The 17,306-nt window shown below is 42.3% G+C and overlaps 1 protein-coding gene and 1 long non-coding RNA gene across 10 annotated transcripts in view; one reads left to right on the top strand and one right to left on the bottom strand.

Annotated features, from left to right (window-relative positions):
- The window catches only part of LOC137521286 (CMP-N-acetylneuraminate-beta-galactosamide-alpha-2,3-sialyltransferase 4-like), a 696,719-nt gene that overhangs the window by 302,624 nt on the left and 376,789 nt on the right, over positions 1 to 17,306 (bottom strand). The window lies entirely within an intron of this gene.
- On the top strand, positions 4,061 to 7,702 carry LOC137521287 (uncharacterized). Its single transcript, XR_011022085.1, has 3 exons — positions 4,061 to 4,384; positions 5,203 to 5,368; positions 7,195 to 7,702. It is a non-coding gene; the product is annotated as an uncharacterized lncRNA (long non-coding RNA).

The raw sequence follows: 17,306 nt of genomic DNA, 5'->3' as shown, positions 1-17,306 counted from the left end.
CTGACAGCCGTGTGCTACTTTCTCCCCCTGCCATGTGCAGAGTGAGTGCTCCTTATCTATTTGGTTGCCTTGTAAATTACCCCCCACCACCACCACACCGGAATGTGTATTGACTTCTGGGTCCCCTCTTCCCTAGTGTCCCTATCGGAATAAACAGAGCAGCAGTGTGTGCTTCCATCACTAATCCTGTTCTGGGGCATTATGATGAGTTTACCGTCAATTCCAGTGTGCAGGGGCCCAAATGGATGCAGCAGGTGAGCATCTTGTGGCATGCACACAACGAGCAGCCTAGTGAAAATGGCCTCATAGGCTAGCATTGATTGTGCTGGCCTCAGTTGCCATCCATCGCGTCGGTTCCATGTAGAAAAATCATGCGGTACCCATCTTTATGTTCTGCTTTCCGGAACGCACTGAATGGATCCATTACGATGGACTGATGTAAACAGATCGCATTGCTTAATTCGTTCCATTTGCATCCAATTTGGTCTGTTGCGCTCTGCCAGAGTCAAAGGAGCCAAGCTTTCTACTTTAGCCCATCAATGGGAAAGTATAGTGAGCAGAAAATGGAAACGCTATCACCACCAATACAGTGCCCAGGGGAGCAGGAATCATGGGTCTCAGCACAAGCAGCAAGGAAGGATGTTCCGCTACACCATGGGTAGGGTATAAAGATTTCTTCGATTTTATTGACACATCAGAAGATACACATAAGGCTAACGCGTATCGGAGCTATGATTAAGGAGCCATTGTGAGCTCCAATACGCGTTAGCCTTATGTGTATCTTCTGATGTGTCAATAAAATAGAAGACATCTTTATACCCTACCCATGGTGTAGCGGAACATCCTTCCTTGCGGAAAGTATAGTGTTTATCAGAATATTTCAGTTATTTATTTGTGTTTATCTGTTTTGTTTTTTTTTTTTTTTAAATATGAACTAGTGAATATTGTAAACAAAAGTTTCACTATTTGGCGTTTCACCTGCTGATATTAGTTTTATAAAATGAAAAGTCTCACTTTACTGTTGTAAGTCAAGAAGTGTCTAAGATAAAAAAAAGCACATTTTTTAAAGTTTTAAAGACCTATAAAGCTTCCTGGTCAGATCAGTAGGTGGAGATCTACACAAATAACACATTTTCGTTTACTTTTCAGATAAAAAAAAAATTGAAAATACTTTGTCATGAACCTAATAAATAAAACACATATGAAAAGAGACCTTTGTACATTAGGTAAAGTTGTGTTTATTGAAAGTTCTGCTGCCAATCAAGAGGGGTGGTGGAGCAGCAAAAATAGGTTTTCTTCAACTTTTAAAGATAAGGATACATAGAAGGTATAAGCAGGAAATGCATCCTATTGAGGAGATATTTCTGCTGAATAAAAAGGAGACAAAATTCTCTTTATAAAGTGACACTTCAGCTCATATTTGTATAGAAAGAGAATAAAGAGCCCTTTGAAGGAAAACTTGTAACTGCTCTATAGAATCTTGAAATGAAGGAAGACGTTTCTAAGAATAGGAATTTCAGGGGACAAGATCTTGAGAAGGGAATGAGATATTTACAGTGGCTGTGAGAGCCAGCCTTGGTCTTTTGCCAGGCTCCCCTAAAGAGCAGATAACACACATCCCGTGCACTCCCTGCTCCCCATCACCTCTTTGTGCATTCATTTCTATTTATTAAATTCTGAAGTCATTTATTTACATTCCTGAAAAAGGGAAAGTGTAAACTGTGAGGTTTTCTAGGTTGAAAGTTTTGAATAATACTTTGCTACTTTGTATAATTAAGTACAAGTTGGTGACACGCAAAAATGCTCACACATCACTTCCTTGGTGATCATCTTCAGTTTTACAAAACATAAACCCCATTCAGAGATAATAAAACCACTGAATTTCACTTCCTCAGAAACTCAATGAGGCCCTGTGGTTGTAAGAAATGCCAATAAAACTTGTCCACTGCCTATAAAAAATGTCTGCCAAATGCCTAAAAAATGTCTACAGCATTGACTAAAAAAATGATTATAGATTATTTTAATCGTTTAACAATTGGCAGGTGTTCCTGAAGACCTATACCGTGAGCAGAACACAAGGCAACTGGGGACATTTTTTTTAACTTACAACCAGGCAAGTTGACAATTAATGTGAACTGTTCAGTTACATGGGCATTTCACACCCAGGCCCTTGACTGAAGATACAAAAGTCCAAAAAATGGCAGATTAGTTTCTAGAACTCTCACCCTGCATAGCTAAAAACCTAAGCTCAATTCCTGGCAAGGGCACTATCAGCTAATTTTACTGAAAGCTCAATACCAGACTGGAGCACACTGGAGGGCCAATGAATACATGTTTGGATGCATGTTAGAATATTGGGCAATCGCTGTACAGCGCACCGGACCACATCGCTCTTCATGACTAAGCCAGATCAAGAAGTTTTGAATCAGTATGATACCATTTAATGGCTAACTTAGAGGTAAAATAAAAGTAAACTTTCAGCTAATAAGCTTTCTTCAGACTTTGTTCCTCTATATTGACAAGATGTTGTAACACACAGCTTATATACACTGGACATTCAAAGAAGCCAGATCAAGTACAGGATGCCCTTTTGAATGTGCTGCGATGATATAGGTGCAGCAATATAAATAAAAAATAACATTACCCGCCACACAAGAGTGCTACGTGGAAGCCATGGAAGATGTTGCTTCCATAGTCTTGCAGTGAGAAGTTTTTCTCTGTGAAATCACCAGTTGCATTTAATGCCCCCTGTGACTAAATGAACTGCTCTGCACCTAAGGAGGGGGGATTCGAAAGCTGTATCTGTACGGGCGGTTCCTTGGGGACCTGGTCCACTCTCTTTTAAGTGCTTATCTCAACGGCAGCTTTGTGAGTGTAATTTGTATTATTTTTTTGATATTAAACAGTGTTCTCCCCAGGATTTTTTTCCAGCCGGGTGGCATGAAAAAGTAGCCGGGTGGGGTGCGAGGTGGGAATGCTGGACCAGTGCAACTCTACCTACAGCATAAGAAGAGGATGAGGAGGTGAGCTGATGACAGCCGGTTGCTCACCAAAACTAGTTAGATGATGCACCCGTCTAAAAGAGCCTGGAGAGAACACAGAATATGGGTGTTATAGTTGCTATTCATACTGGGGTGATTATTACATTAAATATGGGGGGGGGGGGATAATTTCACGTTTCATACAGGGGTGTTGCATTTCATAGAGGGGGTGATTTATGTTTATCATATGGTTGTAATTTGCTGCTGGGGTCAAGCGGTATTGCAGATAGTAAACAGGAGTCAGTATCATACTAAATTATCTGCAATACCCCTCTACCCCAGCAGCAAATAACATCCATATGAAATAACATGCATGTGAACGCTGCAAGAATCACCTCCACACACTGTCCTTTCAAGGCACTTGCACATACCCTCAACACTGGATCTATGTTCCATTTTTACTATTTTTGCAGCAGCAGCAGCAACCTTTAACATACTTTGTCCAGCTAGTACAGCCATGGCCGGATTTGTAATTTTTACTGCCCTAGGAAACTTTTCACAACCGATCTCTGGCAGATTAAATCACTGTGATTGAATCGGCCAGTTGCTAAAAATCAAGTAATGTATCACATCTTATGGGCAACTAAGCAGGCAGATGAGACAGACAGCATCAGCAGCAGCCTCCATCCCCAGCAAGTCAGCTAATCCACATTGCAGCCATTGTTTGTTTTCTCAGGTCCCCTATCTTGAAAGCTCGATGTACTCTCAGCAGACTATGCACAATATCAGATAAGAAGTGCATTAGAAGATGTCTCACTCACACCAGAGGAAGGATGCTTACACTCATGTGCAGTGCTCTGAACTTTTCCCAGCATCAGTGTGGCATGCTTCAGAGGAGCTCGTGTTGTAGAGAAGCAGCCAGGAAACAGAGGGGGCGGGGCGTCAGAACTTCTTGCCATGTACTGTATCTAGAGCTGAAGATTCATGCTGCCAGGGCACAGGAGAGACTCTGTGTAGATATGATCGCTAGGTGGAGGAGGGAGAGAGTGCAGCTTTAGGTTCTCTCCCAGCCGCCCTCAAGTAACTGTGACAGGACTAGTTTCCCTGCACTCTGTTTGTAGTTGTAACTGGCGGCTGCCTCTGCTAGCTGAGCTGCCTGCAAGCTACCAGACACAGGCAACCAGCAAAGCGGGGCATAGAAGAGGCTTTCAGTTATGGCAGTGACAGACAGTTAACCAGCCCTGCCCCTTACAACCCGCCCAGCCAATCACTGTAGGAGGAGGAGCAGGAGGTCACACAGGCAGATGAGCGCTCCTGCACTACAATGAATGTATAGCGAGAGCTGAGCACTGATTATAGCAGGCAATGGACCGCTCTGCCAGCGTGACATCAGCTGTAGCAAGGTAGGCGGGCGGGATCTCAAACCAGCCGGGCGGCCCGCCCACTTAAAGAGCCCTGGGGAGAACACTGATTAAAAGAGGGCTTTATGCCATGTATAGTCTTTTAGTTTGTGACAGCATAAGCCAGCAGTGCTTTAAACCTACTGAACGAGGAGTGTGCAATCCCCCTCATGCTGTCATTCTTACCTTTGGATTCTGTAGGACATTTGGGTGAAAGCGGGCACACTGGGGAGTGTCCTAGCACTTGCACCTGTTTGTTTGCTATAGTTAAAGGATACCCGAAGTGACATGTGACATGATGAGATAGACATGTGTATGTACAGTGCCTAGCACACTAATAACTATGCTGTGTTCCTTTTTTTCTTTCTCTGCCTGAAAGAGTTAAATATCAGGTATGTAAGTGGCTGACTCAGTCCTGACTCAGAAGGAAGTGACTACAGTGTGACCCTCACTAATAAGAAATTCCAATTATAAAACACTTTCCTAGCTTCTGAGAGCAAGAAAGAGGTAAAAAAGGGGAATTTCTTATCAGTGAGGGTCACACTGTAGTCACTTACTGTCTGAGTCAGGACTGAGTCAGCCACTTACATACCTGATATATTTAACTCTTTCAGGCAGAGAAAGAAAAAAAGGAACACAGCATAGTTATTTGTGTGCTAGGCACTGTACATACACATGTCTGTCTCATCATGTCACTTCGGGTATCCTTTAGGAGTGGTGGTAAGAGTGATTCAGCGGGAAAGGTGGAAGTTTTTGATGCCAAGCAGAATCACACTATTGGTCATATATGTTTTGTCTCTCTTACATATATGTGTGGGCAGTAAGAAGAGTGCCAGCAGAGTACCTTGAACCTGGATGTTGTTCCAATAAGGACTCTTGTGTTTTGGACTGAATCAGGTTATACAGTACTGCCTCCTTTGAAGTGGAGCCCTGGTCGCGGCTTTTGTATTTGTAACTAAGGAACCGACAGGAAGATAGATGCACATAGTAAGTGGCTTTTTAAACAATTTTATTTTAGCAAATTAATATTTTTTTATTTGAGTATTATCTAACATAATACATTCACTATGTATTTTATATAAAAAAAAACAAAAAACATTTTTTTACAAGAGAGCCCCTTTAAAGGGTACCCAAGGTGACATGATGTATTTACAGTGCCAAGCACACAAATAACAATGCTGTGTTCCTTTTCTTCTTTTCCTGCCTAAAAACTTTGAAACATTATGTATGCAAATGACAGTTTCCCTCCAGTCAGAACTTTTGTCTAATCCTCACTGACAAGGAAACACTGCCATAAAACTTTTTCCTGGCAGAAAATAAGAGTGCAGGGTAGAGATTAAAAAAATGTCAATAGCTCATATATTTTAGCTTCTGGGACCCTGAAAGACTATCAGCCATATTATTATTGTTAAGTATAAAGTCTAGACACTAACTGTCCCTCCGAGAGGCTCATAAACCCTTCCATTTATATAAGACAATACAACATGACACATACTTTTTAACCTCCCTGGCGGTATAATTACTTCCGGATTTTAGTGTCTTTTCTGAACATTTCAGACCCTAAAACCAGGAAAAATTCATGCCGCCAGCAGCAGCCCCAGCACTCACTCATCTCCCTGGGCTCCAGCGCTGGAATTTTACCTCTGTCCTCCAGGTGGCGCTGTAACTCTGTAGTGAGATCACTGACAGCGATCTCACCAGAGTGATTCAGAGCCTCCGTGGAAAGGAAGTAGAATGGCTGCCTGCCTCTGGATTTCCCGGGAGGTGAGTAAAAACGCCCACTGCTCTGCACTGAGCTCCCGGCGGCTAGCCCGAGTTTAGCTCGGGGTTACTGCCAGGGAGGTTAAGCTGATGTACAAAAAAAGACCTACGAGGTTCTAAAAAAAGTCATTTTTAGGAGGATAGATACTAGAGACCAAATCCAAAAAGCTTCTCAAATCTTTTGAATCTCGAATCTCTTGAATCCTGTAAATAAGAATTGTGTGATGCGTGTAGGAATAGTAGTTGAGACTGAGAATATACAATTCTAAGTCTAACTGCTATTCTTAAATTATTACACAATTCTTATGTACAGGATTTGAGAGATTAGAAAGATTTGAGAGATTAGAAAGATTTGGGAATTGTATTGGATTCAGATTGTAGGAAATTTGTGAGTCGTCCCATCTCTAATAGATTCCGTTGTTTATCTCATTAGATATTTTCACCTCGGTTTCCTTCAATGCTAGCAATTCTCACAACTGTGTCAGGTCTCATGTCACACAGCAGTTACCTAGAACATGTTCCCATACAGCACAAGCATTGTGATTCTGGTGAACTGGACAAAATACTAATAACATCACCCACATAAAATCCTGTCAGCAGTGCAGTTCAGTATTGGGACTCTAGTGAACTGGACAGAAAGCAGATATATAACATACCTGACAGCATGCAGTCAGCAATGCAGCTCAAGCAATATAATCATAGAATAGCAGACAAAGGACATCCTGTGCTTTATCAAACACCATGTGCTTTCCAGCCCCAACTAACCCTCCCCCGGGCCACTATCAAAAAACAAAAGCAGGCTTATAATGTGCCACCATTATAGGGCTTCTGAATATCACATCACTCTCTTTCCACCCTTGCCACAAAAAATAAACTTCATTTAAGAATAGGCACACATTCAAACATACTTCCTCCACACACATTTTTTTCTATATTGCAGATGAATACTCAATAAATCAAAATGACGTTTGGCTCATTTACATGCTACATGTGATTTGCATCTAATTTGCAATAAAATCTGAAAATTATCATCTCATTGATCAACTCTACAGGTGGATGCAGCTGAACCAAGAAATGGAAGACTACGGGATCTAAAAAGCTAAGAATGCCGTTTTTAACTTAGTACAACAAATGTGAATCCATGACACTGTCCCATCTCCAACTCCCTCAGCTAAAATGCGTTTTGTTATATTTAAATCCTTAGAACAATACTTGAGAATACATTATCTAGTGCAATGAGCATAAAAGTTAATAAAGGTAATAGTATTTCAAAAACAGAAGTAGTATAGTTATCTAAAGTCATAAAGTAATGACAGCAGAGTTTCCTGATAAGATAGGGAGAACAGGAGGATGGTATCACTAGTTTATACAGATTAGCACTAGCTCTACAAAACAGGCACACAGCAGAGCCTGATAAATGCAACCACAGACTAATGTCAAACATTACAGTACTACGGTGGCAGCGGTATCACAGTTTATTTCTCCCCATGGCGTTGACATACAAACAGTTTCTCTTATTTTTGTTACCTTATCTATAACATAACTTTTCAGCATCTAGAAAGCATCTCAAATATTTTTTTATGAACTTAACTTCAATATTAGTTTTCTTACCTTAGCTTTAGACATTTCTGGCCCAATACTGTAGGTATGTAGAAAACCATTATAAATTCTTACAGGTGCTGGACTGAGCTAGCCATGGCCCATATAATACATACAGTTTAGAGAGTCCTCAAGGTACTGTGGGTTCTAAAATCAGCAGTCTTTATAGATCCATAGGGTAAAATGATAGAACATCGGCAGAAGCAACAGACATGTGTCATGCTAATACTACACATGCAGCATTTATAACATGAAAGGGCCCACCCATATAGGGGACACTGTAGCTCTTAAAGGAGCCATGACTAACAAATGCTAGTAATAAAAAAAAGGGATAAGCAGTAAAAACAAAACAGAAAATACAGCAATGGTACAAGTTACCAGATGTACAATAGCATTTTTTTACATTCAAAGACAGGATGAAATACAGTACAGAGGAATGATGGTTCAACTTCATACATAATCTGAGAGGTGTTGAAACCCGGCATATTCTTTTTACTCCCTGAAGCCTAAAGACGATGATATTAGTTTGATGACAAGTAAATAAAATGTCTGGACATGTTAGACATTTGGAAAGAGGACCAATGGACACCCCAATAAAGTTCCGCCATAAAAAATCTAAAGCTGTTCATGCATTTATAGAGTTCCACCCAATGTTCTTAAATAATCGATTCCTTTCAGAAAGGAATCAAATAAGAAGGAATCGGTTTCTACCACACACAGTTGCGTGTAGTCTGGTATTAGTCATAGAGAGTATCCAAAGACATAACAGCAAAAAAGTTGTTTACGTGATACCTTTAATGACTTACTGTACAAGATTTCTTTTTGCAAGCTTTGGAAGCTTATGGTTCTGATCCAGTTCTGAAACATGCCGGAAAAAGAAACTTAAAGTTTCAAAAGTTTGCAAAAAAATCTTGTACAGTTAAATCCTTAAGGCCTCTTTCCCACCAGGACGTTGCGTTTTAGGGGATGTTATAGGTCGCATAACGTGCCCCTAACGCAACGCCTGGTGGTGTTGTAGGAGGACGCTAGCAAGAGCCGCGTTATGCAGCTCTTGGTGCGCCTTTTTTATGCTATGGGATGCGGAGACCACGTGATCCGCATCACGTGAACCCGCCGGCCAATCGCCGCACAGAGCGGCCGCTCCAGGAAGTAAACACCACACGTCACTGAATGCAGTGAATATTAATTAGCCATGTGGCTGGCCGCGGAGGAGGAGGGGAGACCTCCTCCTACAACATTACTGAGCATGTGCAAACAGTCTAACGCGGCTTAGCCGCGTATAACGCACAGCATGCAGCACTTTGTTTGAACGTGCTGCGTTACAATGTAACGCAACATGGGCACTGTGAACAGCCCATTGATTTTTCATTGCTGTGCGGTTGGCTGCGTTAGAGGCTTCACTAACGTGCACCTGTAACGTCTTACTGTGAAAGCAGCCTAAAGGTATCACCTAAACCACTTTCATTATTAGGTCTTCGGATACCACACACAGCACATCAATTTTTAATCGATTCCAGTGTAGAATCTATTAAAAATCGATTGAACCCCCAAATTGCACTGTTTGATTCAATGCAACACTATGGCCTATCGATCGCCCGCCGCACCTGCCCCACCCCCAATCAACCAAGAATTTTTGTCCTGTCCGATCCATACTATCAATCAATTTTTGGTCTAGATTGGTTGAACTGAACAGTTAAAGGAATCGATTCCCATCCAATCAAAGTAATCGCATATGCAGGGAACCAAATGGGAAAATCGAAGTATGCAACCTCTACAGCAAACATATTATACATGACAAGTGCTGCAGAAAAATTACATAAATTACATATTTCATTTTGCAATTGTTTATCTTTGGAATAAGAGTAATCTGTTGTACCTCGTGGGTGTACCCGGCAATATCTGCAAGTGGCATAGATGCAAGAAAATAAGCCTACGGTAGTTAGCCAGGCAATGCCTCACATTTAAAAAGTAGAAATAGAGTAAATAAACTAGCATTGATACGTGAACTTCTGGAGGAAAACCATATAATCATTTTGTGAAGTTTAAAATCAGAATACAACACAGGCAAGTATTTTTTAATAATAGATATTATTTTGTTGTATTCTGAGCTGAAGCTGTAACAAAGGTAATATGGGCTGATGAAGAATTTCCCTAGGTCTATGCTGTAATAAATCCTGGGAGTTACGTCTCAAGGCCAACATATTACCCTGTCTAAATTCAACTTGGGTGTAACCACTTTTTCCATCTTCCAACAAATTCCCACCCCTGGTCAATATAATCCACTGAGCTGCAATATATTTGCCTATTTTAATAACATTAACAGTATGTATAGGATGGCAGGAATAAGCCAATAAGTAGGAATTGCTCACGGAAACTTTCCCATAGCTCCAGATGCCACCCTGCCAGACTCTAAATCACCAATGAGTGTCAAATCCAAAATAATCAATGCTGCTTGCATGTGAACTCGTGGTAAACCGTACATTCAAATCATTATGATTGATGTAGGCTAAAAAAAACCTGTAAAGGTTACAAAGAAGGAGCAGCACTACTTAGGACAAACTGCATCCAAATGACTACCTGCACCAAATGTGCAGAGCCTGCTAATAGACAAAACACACACCCTGCATTCAAATCAGGTGCACCTAACTACCATTGGAGGATGTTGGTTTCCATAATAGCTTGCATGCAAATTATCAAGTACTTGACCCTCCCACCATGATGAGGTCATCCTCTGCTGAGAGGTGGCATACCTCTAACCAAATTAAAAACATGCATATGCATAACCGGGTTGCGACATGAAGTGAAGTTGCAGTGGGATGCAAAGGTTTGTTAATCGTTTGTTAATCGTCATGATTTTCCTGTATAAATCGTGGCTTGTTATGATAAAAAATGTCAGTTAAATATATCATATAGAGACAAACACAGTGATATTTGAGAAGTGAAATGAAGTTTATTGGATTTACAAAAAGTGTGCAATAATGGTTTAAACAAAATTAGGCAGGTACATAAATTTGGGCACCACAAAAAAGAAATCAAATCAATATTTAGTAGATCCTCTTTTTGCAGAAATTACAGCCTCTAAACGCTTCCTGTAGGTTCCAATGAGAGTGTGGATTTCGGTTGAAGGTATTTTGGACCATTCCTCTTTACAAAACATCTCTAGTTCATTCAGGTTTGATGGCCCTCGAGCATGGACAGCTCTCTTTAACTCACACCACAGATTTTCAATTATATTCAGGTCTGGGGACTGAGATGCCCACTCCAGAACATTGTACTTGTTCCTCTGCATGAATGCCTTAGTGGATTTTAAGTAGTGTTTATGGTCATTGTCTTGTTGAAAGATCCAGCCCCAGCGCAGCTTCAGCTTTGTCACCGATACCTGGACATTGGTCTCCAGAATCCGCTGATACTGAGTGGAATCCATGCGTCCCTCAACTTTGACAAGATTCCCAGTTTCTGCACTTGCCACACAGCCCCACAACATGATGGAACCACCACCATATTTTACTGTAGGTAGCAGGTGTTTTTTCTTGAAATGCTGTGTTGTTTTTCCTTCATGCATAACGCCCCTTGTTATGCCCAAATAACTCAATTTTAGTTTCAGCAGTCCACAGCACCTTATTCCAAAATGAAGCTGGCTTGTCCAAATGTGCTTTACCATACCTTAAGCAGTTCTGTTTGTGCTGTGGGCGGAGAAAAGGCTTCCTCTGCATACAGCATCTCCTTGTGTAAAGTGCACCGAATGGTTGAACGATGCACAGTGACTTCCTCTGCAACATGACGATGTTGTAGGTCTTTGGTACTGGTCTGTAGGTTAACTCTGACTGTTCTCACTATCGTTGCTTCTGTTTATCCGAGATTTTTCTTAGTCTGCCACTTCGAGCCTTAACTTGAACTGAGCCTGTGGTCTTCCATTTCCTCAATATGTCCCTAACTGTGGAAACAGACAGCTGAAATCTCTGAGACAGCTTTCTGTATCCTTCCCCTAAACCATGATGGGGAACAATATTCGTCTTCAGGTCATTTGAGAGTTGTTTTGAGACCCCCATGTTGCTACTCTTCTTAGAAATTTAACCTAGGAGGGAAACTTACAATTGACCCCTTTACATACGGTTTCTTATAATTGGATGCGAAGTCAAATAGTGTTGCGCCTATAGTGATAAGCTGCAGGTGCTGTAAAAGGGATCCCACTTCCTTAATAGTTTTCCAATGCAATGTACAAGTCACAGACTGCGCTAGATCTAGGGCAGTCTGTGACTTGTACATTGCATTATAATTGGATGCACCTGTGCATGTAGGTCAGGGGTCACTGAGCTTACCAAGCCAATTTGAGTTCCAATAATTTGTTCTAAAGGTTTTGGAATCAATAACATGACAACAGTGCCCAAATGTATGCACCTGCCTAATTTTATTTAAACAATTATTGCGCACTTTCTGTAAATCCAATAAACTTAATTTCCCTTCTGGAATATCACTGTGTGCGTCTTCTATATGATATATTTAACTGACTTTTTTCATCGTAACAACCACCGATTTATACAGGAAAATCGTGACTATTAACGTTGCCCAAACTTTCGCACCCCACTGTGTGTGTGTGTGTGTGTGTATATATATATATATATATATATATATATATATATATATATATATATATGTATATATATATATATATACATATACTTATATACTCTGTGTAGTGTAGCTGCATGCCTGAAGCAAGCGGCTTCAGACATTTTCCTGTTGACATTTTTATTTATTAGACATGAATGTTCTTCTTGAAGTTGAATACTCATTCTGGATGTGGTGCAAGTACAAATTATGGATTTCCTTAAGGGCGTACCCAAGGCTTCCTGTCTTTGAGGTTCACTAGTCCAGATAAACATCAGACAAGCTTTTCAGAAACAAATGCAGCTACTCAAACAAAAAAAGGTGTGTGTGTATTTTGCTGGCAGATAAACTAAAATGCAAAGAAGAACTGCGACGACATTTAGTAGAATGCAGTAAATTATTCAGGATACTCACTTTTACATGGCATAACCTGGTTTCAGCATCAGAAACACTTCTTATAGCTATATATTGCTGTATATTGCTACTGAGCCTGAGGCTTAGCCTAGGTTGTTTATTATGCAGATTTCCCCGTCCCCTCTGGCATTTTGGGAGACCAGAGATCTTTTCTTCTGGCTTTAGAACACTCAGCAAATGAACATTCCGCAGATATCACCTGCCAGAACTAGATGTTGCCACTGGTGATACATTTTAGAAAATAAATCAATACGCAAACACTGACTAAATCATTTATAAATGAATATTGTAAAAAATAAGCAATTTTATTCATAATGTTATTTTGATTACTGCTCCTCCTAGAATCAGTGAAAGAAACAGCCAGGGGTGTAGCAATGAGTGGATGCAACTGCGGGGGTCCCGGGGAGGGAGAGGTCTGGGGGAGCGGCGGCTCTGGAGCTCACACAAAGCCATTTCTACGGGCGAGCCGAGCATAGCGCAGGAGGGGGAAGCAGCAGGCGCACACAGCAATGGGGAGGGGGGCCCGACTCCCCCCTCCCTTACCTCTGGCCCCCCATTCAGCTCTCCCCCCTCCAGAAATTAGAGCAGTGACCAGGCAGCCAGGCTCCTCTCTTCCGCGTTCCATGTGCTAGACCTCCACGCGCTGCCAGTCTTCTCTGTATCCGCCGCTCACTCTACTTCCTGATTAGCAGAAATAGAGTGAACGGCGTTGGAGACAGAGAAGCTACGCTAGATTAAAATGCAGTCTTTTCCAGAAACACAAGAAAGATGTTTTAGATAAAATAGAAAGCAGAAAGCTAATCAACGTCTTGAGCGCAGTTTACTTTATTTCAGATTGGCAGCATATCTATATACTACAGATACTGTACTGAAGATACATGGCAATGTCTGCTGCACTTGGGAGAGGAAGTGTGCTTTTTTTATGGGATGAATAGTAATGCAGCTGTCCCAAAAAATCATGCAAGTAAAGGTGCCCATACACTAGAACGAATATGGGCAGATTTGACCAAGAGACAAATTTATCTCTAATCGAATCTGATTAGAGATTATTATGTCTCTAATCGAATCTGCCCATACACTACAAGCTGATTCTCATCCAATTTCAGCATGAAATCATCAGGGAATCGGCTGAGCCAAAGCTGTCCGCCCCGCCGCTGCCCCAAAAAATGTATAAATGTATGTAAATTATGTAGTGCATTTATACATTACCTGTCCTGAAGCAGTTCGCCGGGTCCATCCATCCATCTCCCCGGGTAAGCCGCATACACGCTAGCGGCATACATTTATACATTGTGGCGGCAGCGGCGGGGGTTTCATTGTCTCGTCGCAATTTGGCCGCCGTACACCCGACCAACCAACCTTGGCCCGAAATTTTCTAGCATGCGCGATCGACTGTGCAGCCAATTTCTGTCCCGAAATTGGTCGCTTTGTCGGTCGGGCATGCACTTGGCAGCACCAATTTTCATCCAATTCGATTATAATAATCGAATTGGATGGTCAATTGGTTGGTTGGTCGCCTAGTGTATGGCCCCCTTAAGGTGTGTGCACTGTGAAAAAGCAATGGACAAAACCAGACACAATGGAAAGGAAAGGATGGGTACATTCTACACCTCTGTGGAACTGCTGCCATCTGCTCTGGAAATTAGGTCCAGCAGTGAATCTAGTGTAAACAGGCTCATGGGCTGATAGCAGTCTGATGAAATTAACAAACAATACTTCTCAATCATAATATCAAACAGCACACCAACAAAGTTGTTACTTATTTCAATGACTTCTGCAGAAATCAGATTAAAAATTGAGTGTGTCCATTTAGTTTTGTACTGCTCAGTTCACTCCTTTCCTGTATTCTGCTATATCAGCTGCATTTGTGACTTGCCACTCTCAAAGCTTTGTTGGTAATGTGATGTGAGGATCATATGACTGCACAGCTAGACTCTTAACATGAGAAGTGCGTGTTAAAATACCACAAGCAAGTGGCACACACAGCTCTCTCTCAAGGATTTCAAGCTGTGCAGATAGCATTCCAACACAATCCATACCGAAGCAGGTGAACACTCTTATTTCCTAGCCTAGGGATGTTCACTGCAAGAAATTTTGAGTGTTACATGGCATTACTAAGCTGTGCTGGTTTTCCCAAAAATGTTGTTCAATTTTAAATGCCAACATATTTAACAAGTATGCTACATCTGAATCAGACATTAGGACCCACTAAGGAGTTTCTAGCATTAGAGAGCATTAAAGAACAGTGGAGAGTTTAAACTACACCACACAGTATTAGATGGGCTTTAGGGCCTATTTCCACTGGGTCTCGTGACCGTTTCCAAATTGCAGCAAAGCTGCGGCCGAATCAATACAGCCTTGTCATGAATGGATATAGGGATTAGTATGCGGCCTGCAAAAAAACTATTGCCAGCACTATTTTTTTGCCCACGCGTGATTTAGGATTCAGCCTATCAATTTCAATAGGCTTCAATTCCGCATCTGAAATCACTTGCAGAAAATGGCCACGATCTGCAGCTCATGGAAATAGGCCTTAGATCCAGTCACGTCTCATGGAATGTAAATCTGACAGCTATTACCACTACCTCTTTATTGATTGATACAGTATAAAGCTATGGGAATATATTTCAACTGGTGTGTTTGCCCACTGGGAGAAAGGGAGGAGGACTGGCCCAGGTGATCTGTGCTCACAGAGTGAGACAAAGGCCTGGGACCCACTAGCAGTGCTTTTCTAAGTACTTGTCTAAATCACAAGTGCTTAGAAAAGCGCTGCTAGTGGGCCCTAGGCCTAACTGATGTCCTCTCACTGATTAATCTGGGTGACGATGAGATGGGGAGTAGTTTGGACAACAACCGAGACCTCATCTGCCCTATAAAAATGCATCTCACTAAGAAAAGTAATTAAAGAACCCTATATGTTTATTGCAAAATGTGCAAATGTGCAGTCCAGGAAACTGACATTGCTGATAATGAGAATACAAAAAAAATCAGTTGTACACTTCCCGAAAGTCACAAACAATAAGAGAATCAGAATCAGAATCATTTTATTTCGCCAAGCATGACTGGGTCATGCCCGGAATTGGGTTTGGCACAATGGAGCGGTACATAGAAGGAAAGGCAGGAAAAAACGTTAGAATGACAGTAATACATCATCCTCAAATATAGACATACACAATATACAATCAGCATTAGATATAGATATACATATAGCTCAGTATCCCTCTTTCAAAAAGTACACTGCTGAAGTTCACCCCTCTAATGCAGGTGGTAGGGCGCTCCTATGCAGGTGGTAGGGCGCTGATAGAGGGTGGTAGAATTTTAAGGGAGTTCAAGAGGCTAACGGCCATCGGGAAGAAAGAGTTCTTGTGTCTGGTGGTCTTGGTGGGGATGGCCCGGAGTCTCCGACCCAGTGGAAGAGGGGAGAAAAAACAGTGCCCTGGGTGAGAGAAGTCACTTGCAATCCTCAGTGCCCTGGCTCGCAGTCTTGTGTTATACAGGTGGTCAAGTGGGGGCAGAGGTCTCCCAATGGTCCTCTCCGCCGACCTAATGATCCTCTGTAATTTGTGCCTGTCACTGACGGTGGCTCCCGCATACCAGACCAAGATGGCGGAGCAGAGGATAGATTCAATGGTGGCAGTGTAAAAGCATGTTAGGATCTCCTGCGCCATGCCAAACTTCCGCAGTTGGCGGAGGAAGAAGAGTCTCTGCTGGGCTTTCCGTTGGGTTGACGTGATGTTGACTCTCCAACTGAGATCACTGGAGATGGTGGTGCCCAGCAGGCGAGCGCAGGGCACTCTGGCCACCTCGGTGCCATCGATGTAGATGGGAGGTGGGGAAGGAGCCGACTTCCTAAAGTCAATTATAAGTTCAACGGTTTTGGCCGTGTTGAGCACTAGGCTGTTCTCCTTGCACCAGTGGCATAGCCTTTCCACCTGCTTCTGGTAATCCTGGATGTTGTCTTTGGTGACGAGGCCGACGATGGTGGTGTCGTCCGCAAATTTTATGACTTTGACAGAGTCTACCGTGGATCTGCAATCGTTTGTGTAAAGGGAGAGGAGCAGCGGGGACAGGACGCAGCCCTGGGGTGCCCCTGTGTTGGTTGTCACTTCTCGCGAGTAGATGTCTCCCAGCCTGACAACTTGGGATCTGTTGGAGAGAAAGTCAACGATCCATAGACGTAGGGTGGGGTGGACCCCAAGCGTGGACAGAACATTCTGGAGGGTGCGTGGGCATATAGTGTTAAATGCCGAGCTGAAGTCTAATAGCAGTACTCTGGCATACGCATCCTTCCTGTCTAGATGGTTGTGGATGTATTCCAGACAGATGTTTAGAGCGTCATCAGTGGACCTGTTTGCCCTGTAGGCAAACTGGAGTGGGTCAAGTAGGGGCAGGGTGGATAGCTTGAGGGTGGATAAGACCACTCTCTCTAGGGACTTCATGATGACGGACGTCAGGGCCACAGGCCTGTAGTTGTTGAGGTCGGAGATGCCTTGTTTCTTGGGAACAGGAATGATGGTGGACCTCTTGAAGCACGCAGGGACTC

Source organism: Hyperolius riggenbachi, chromosome 6 (genome assembly GCF_040937935.1).
Source record: "Hyperolius riggenbachi isolate aHypRig1 chromosome 6, aHypRig1.pri, whole genome shotgun sequence".
Lineage (NCBI taxonomy): Eukaryota > Metazoa > Chordata > Amphibia > Anura > Hyperoliidae > Hyperolius > Hyperolius riggenbachi.
The sequence above is the reverse complement of the archived record's forward strand: the minus strand, read 5'-3'. Positions and strand labels throughout refer to the sequence as shown.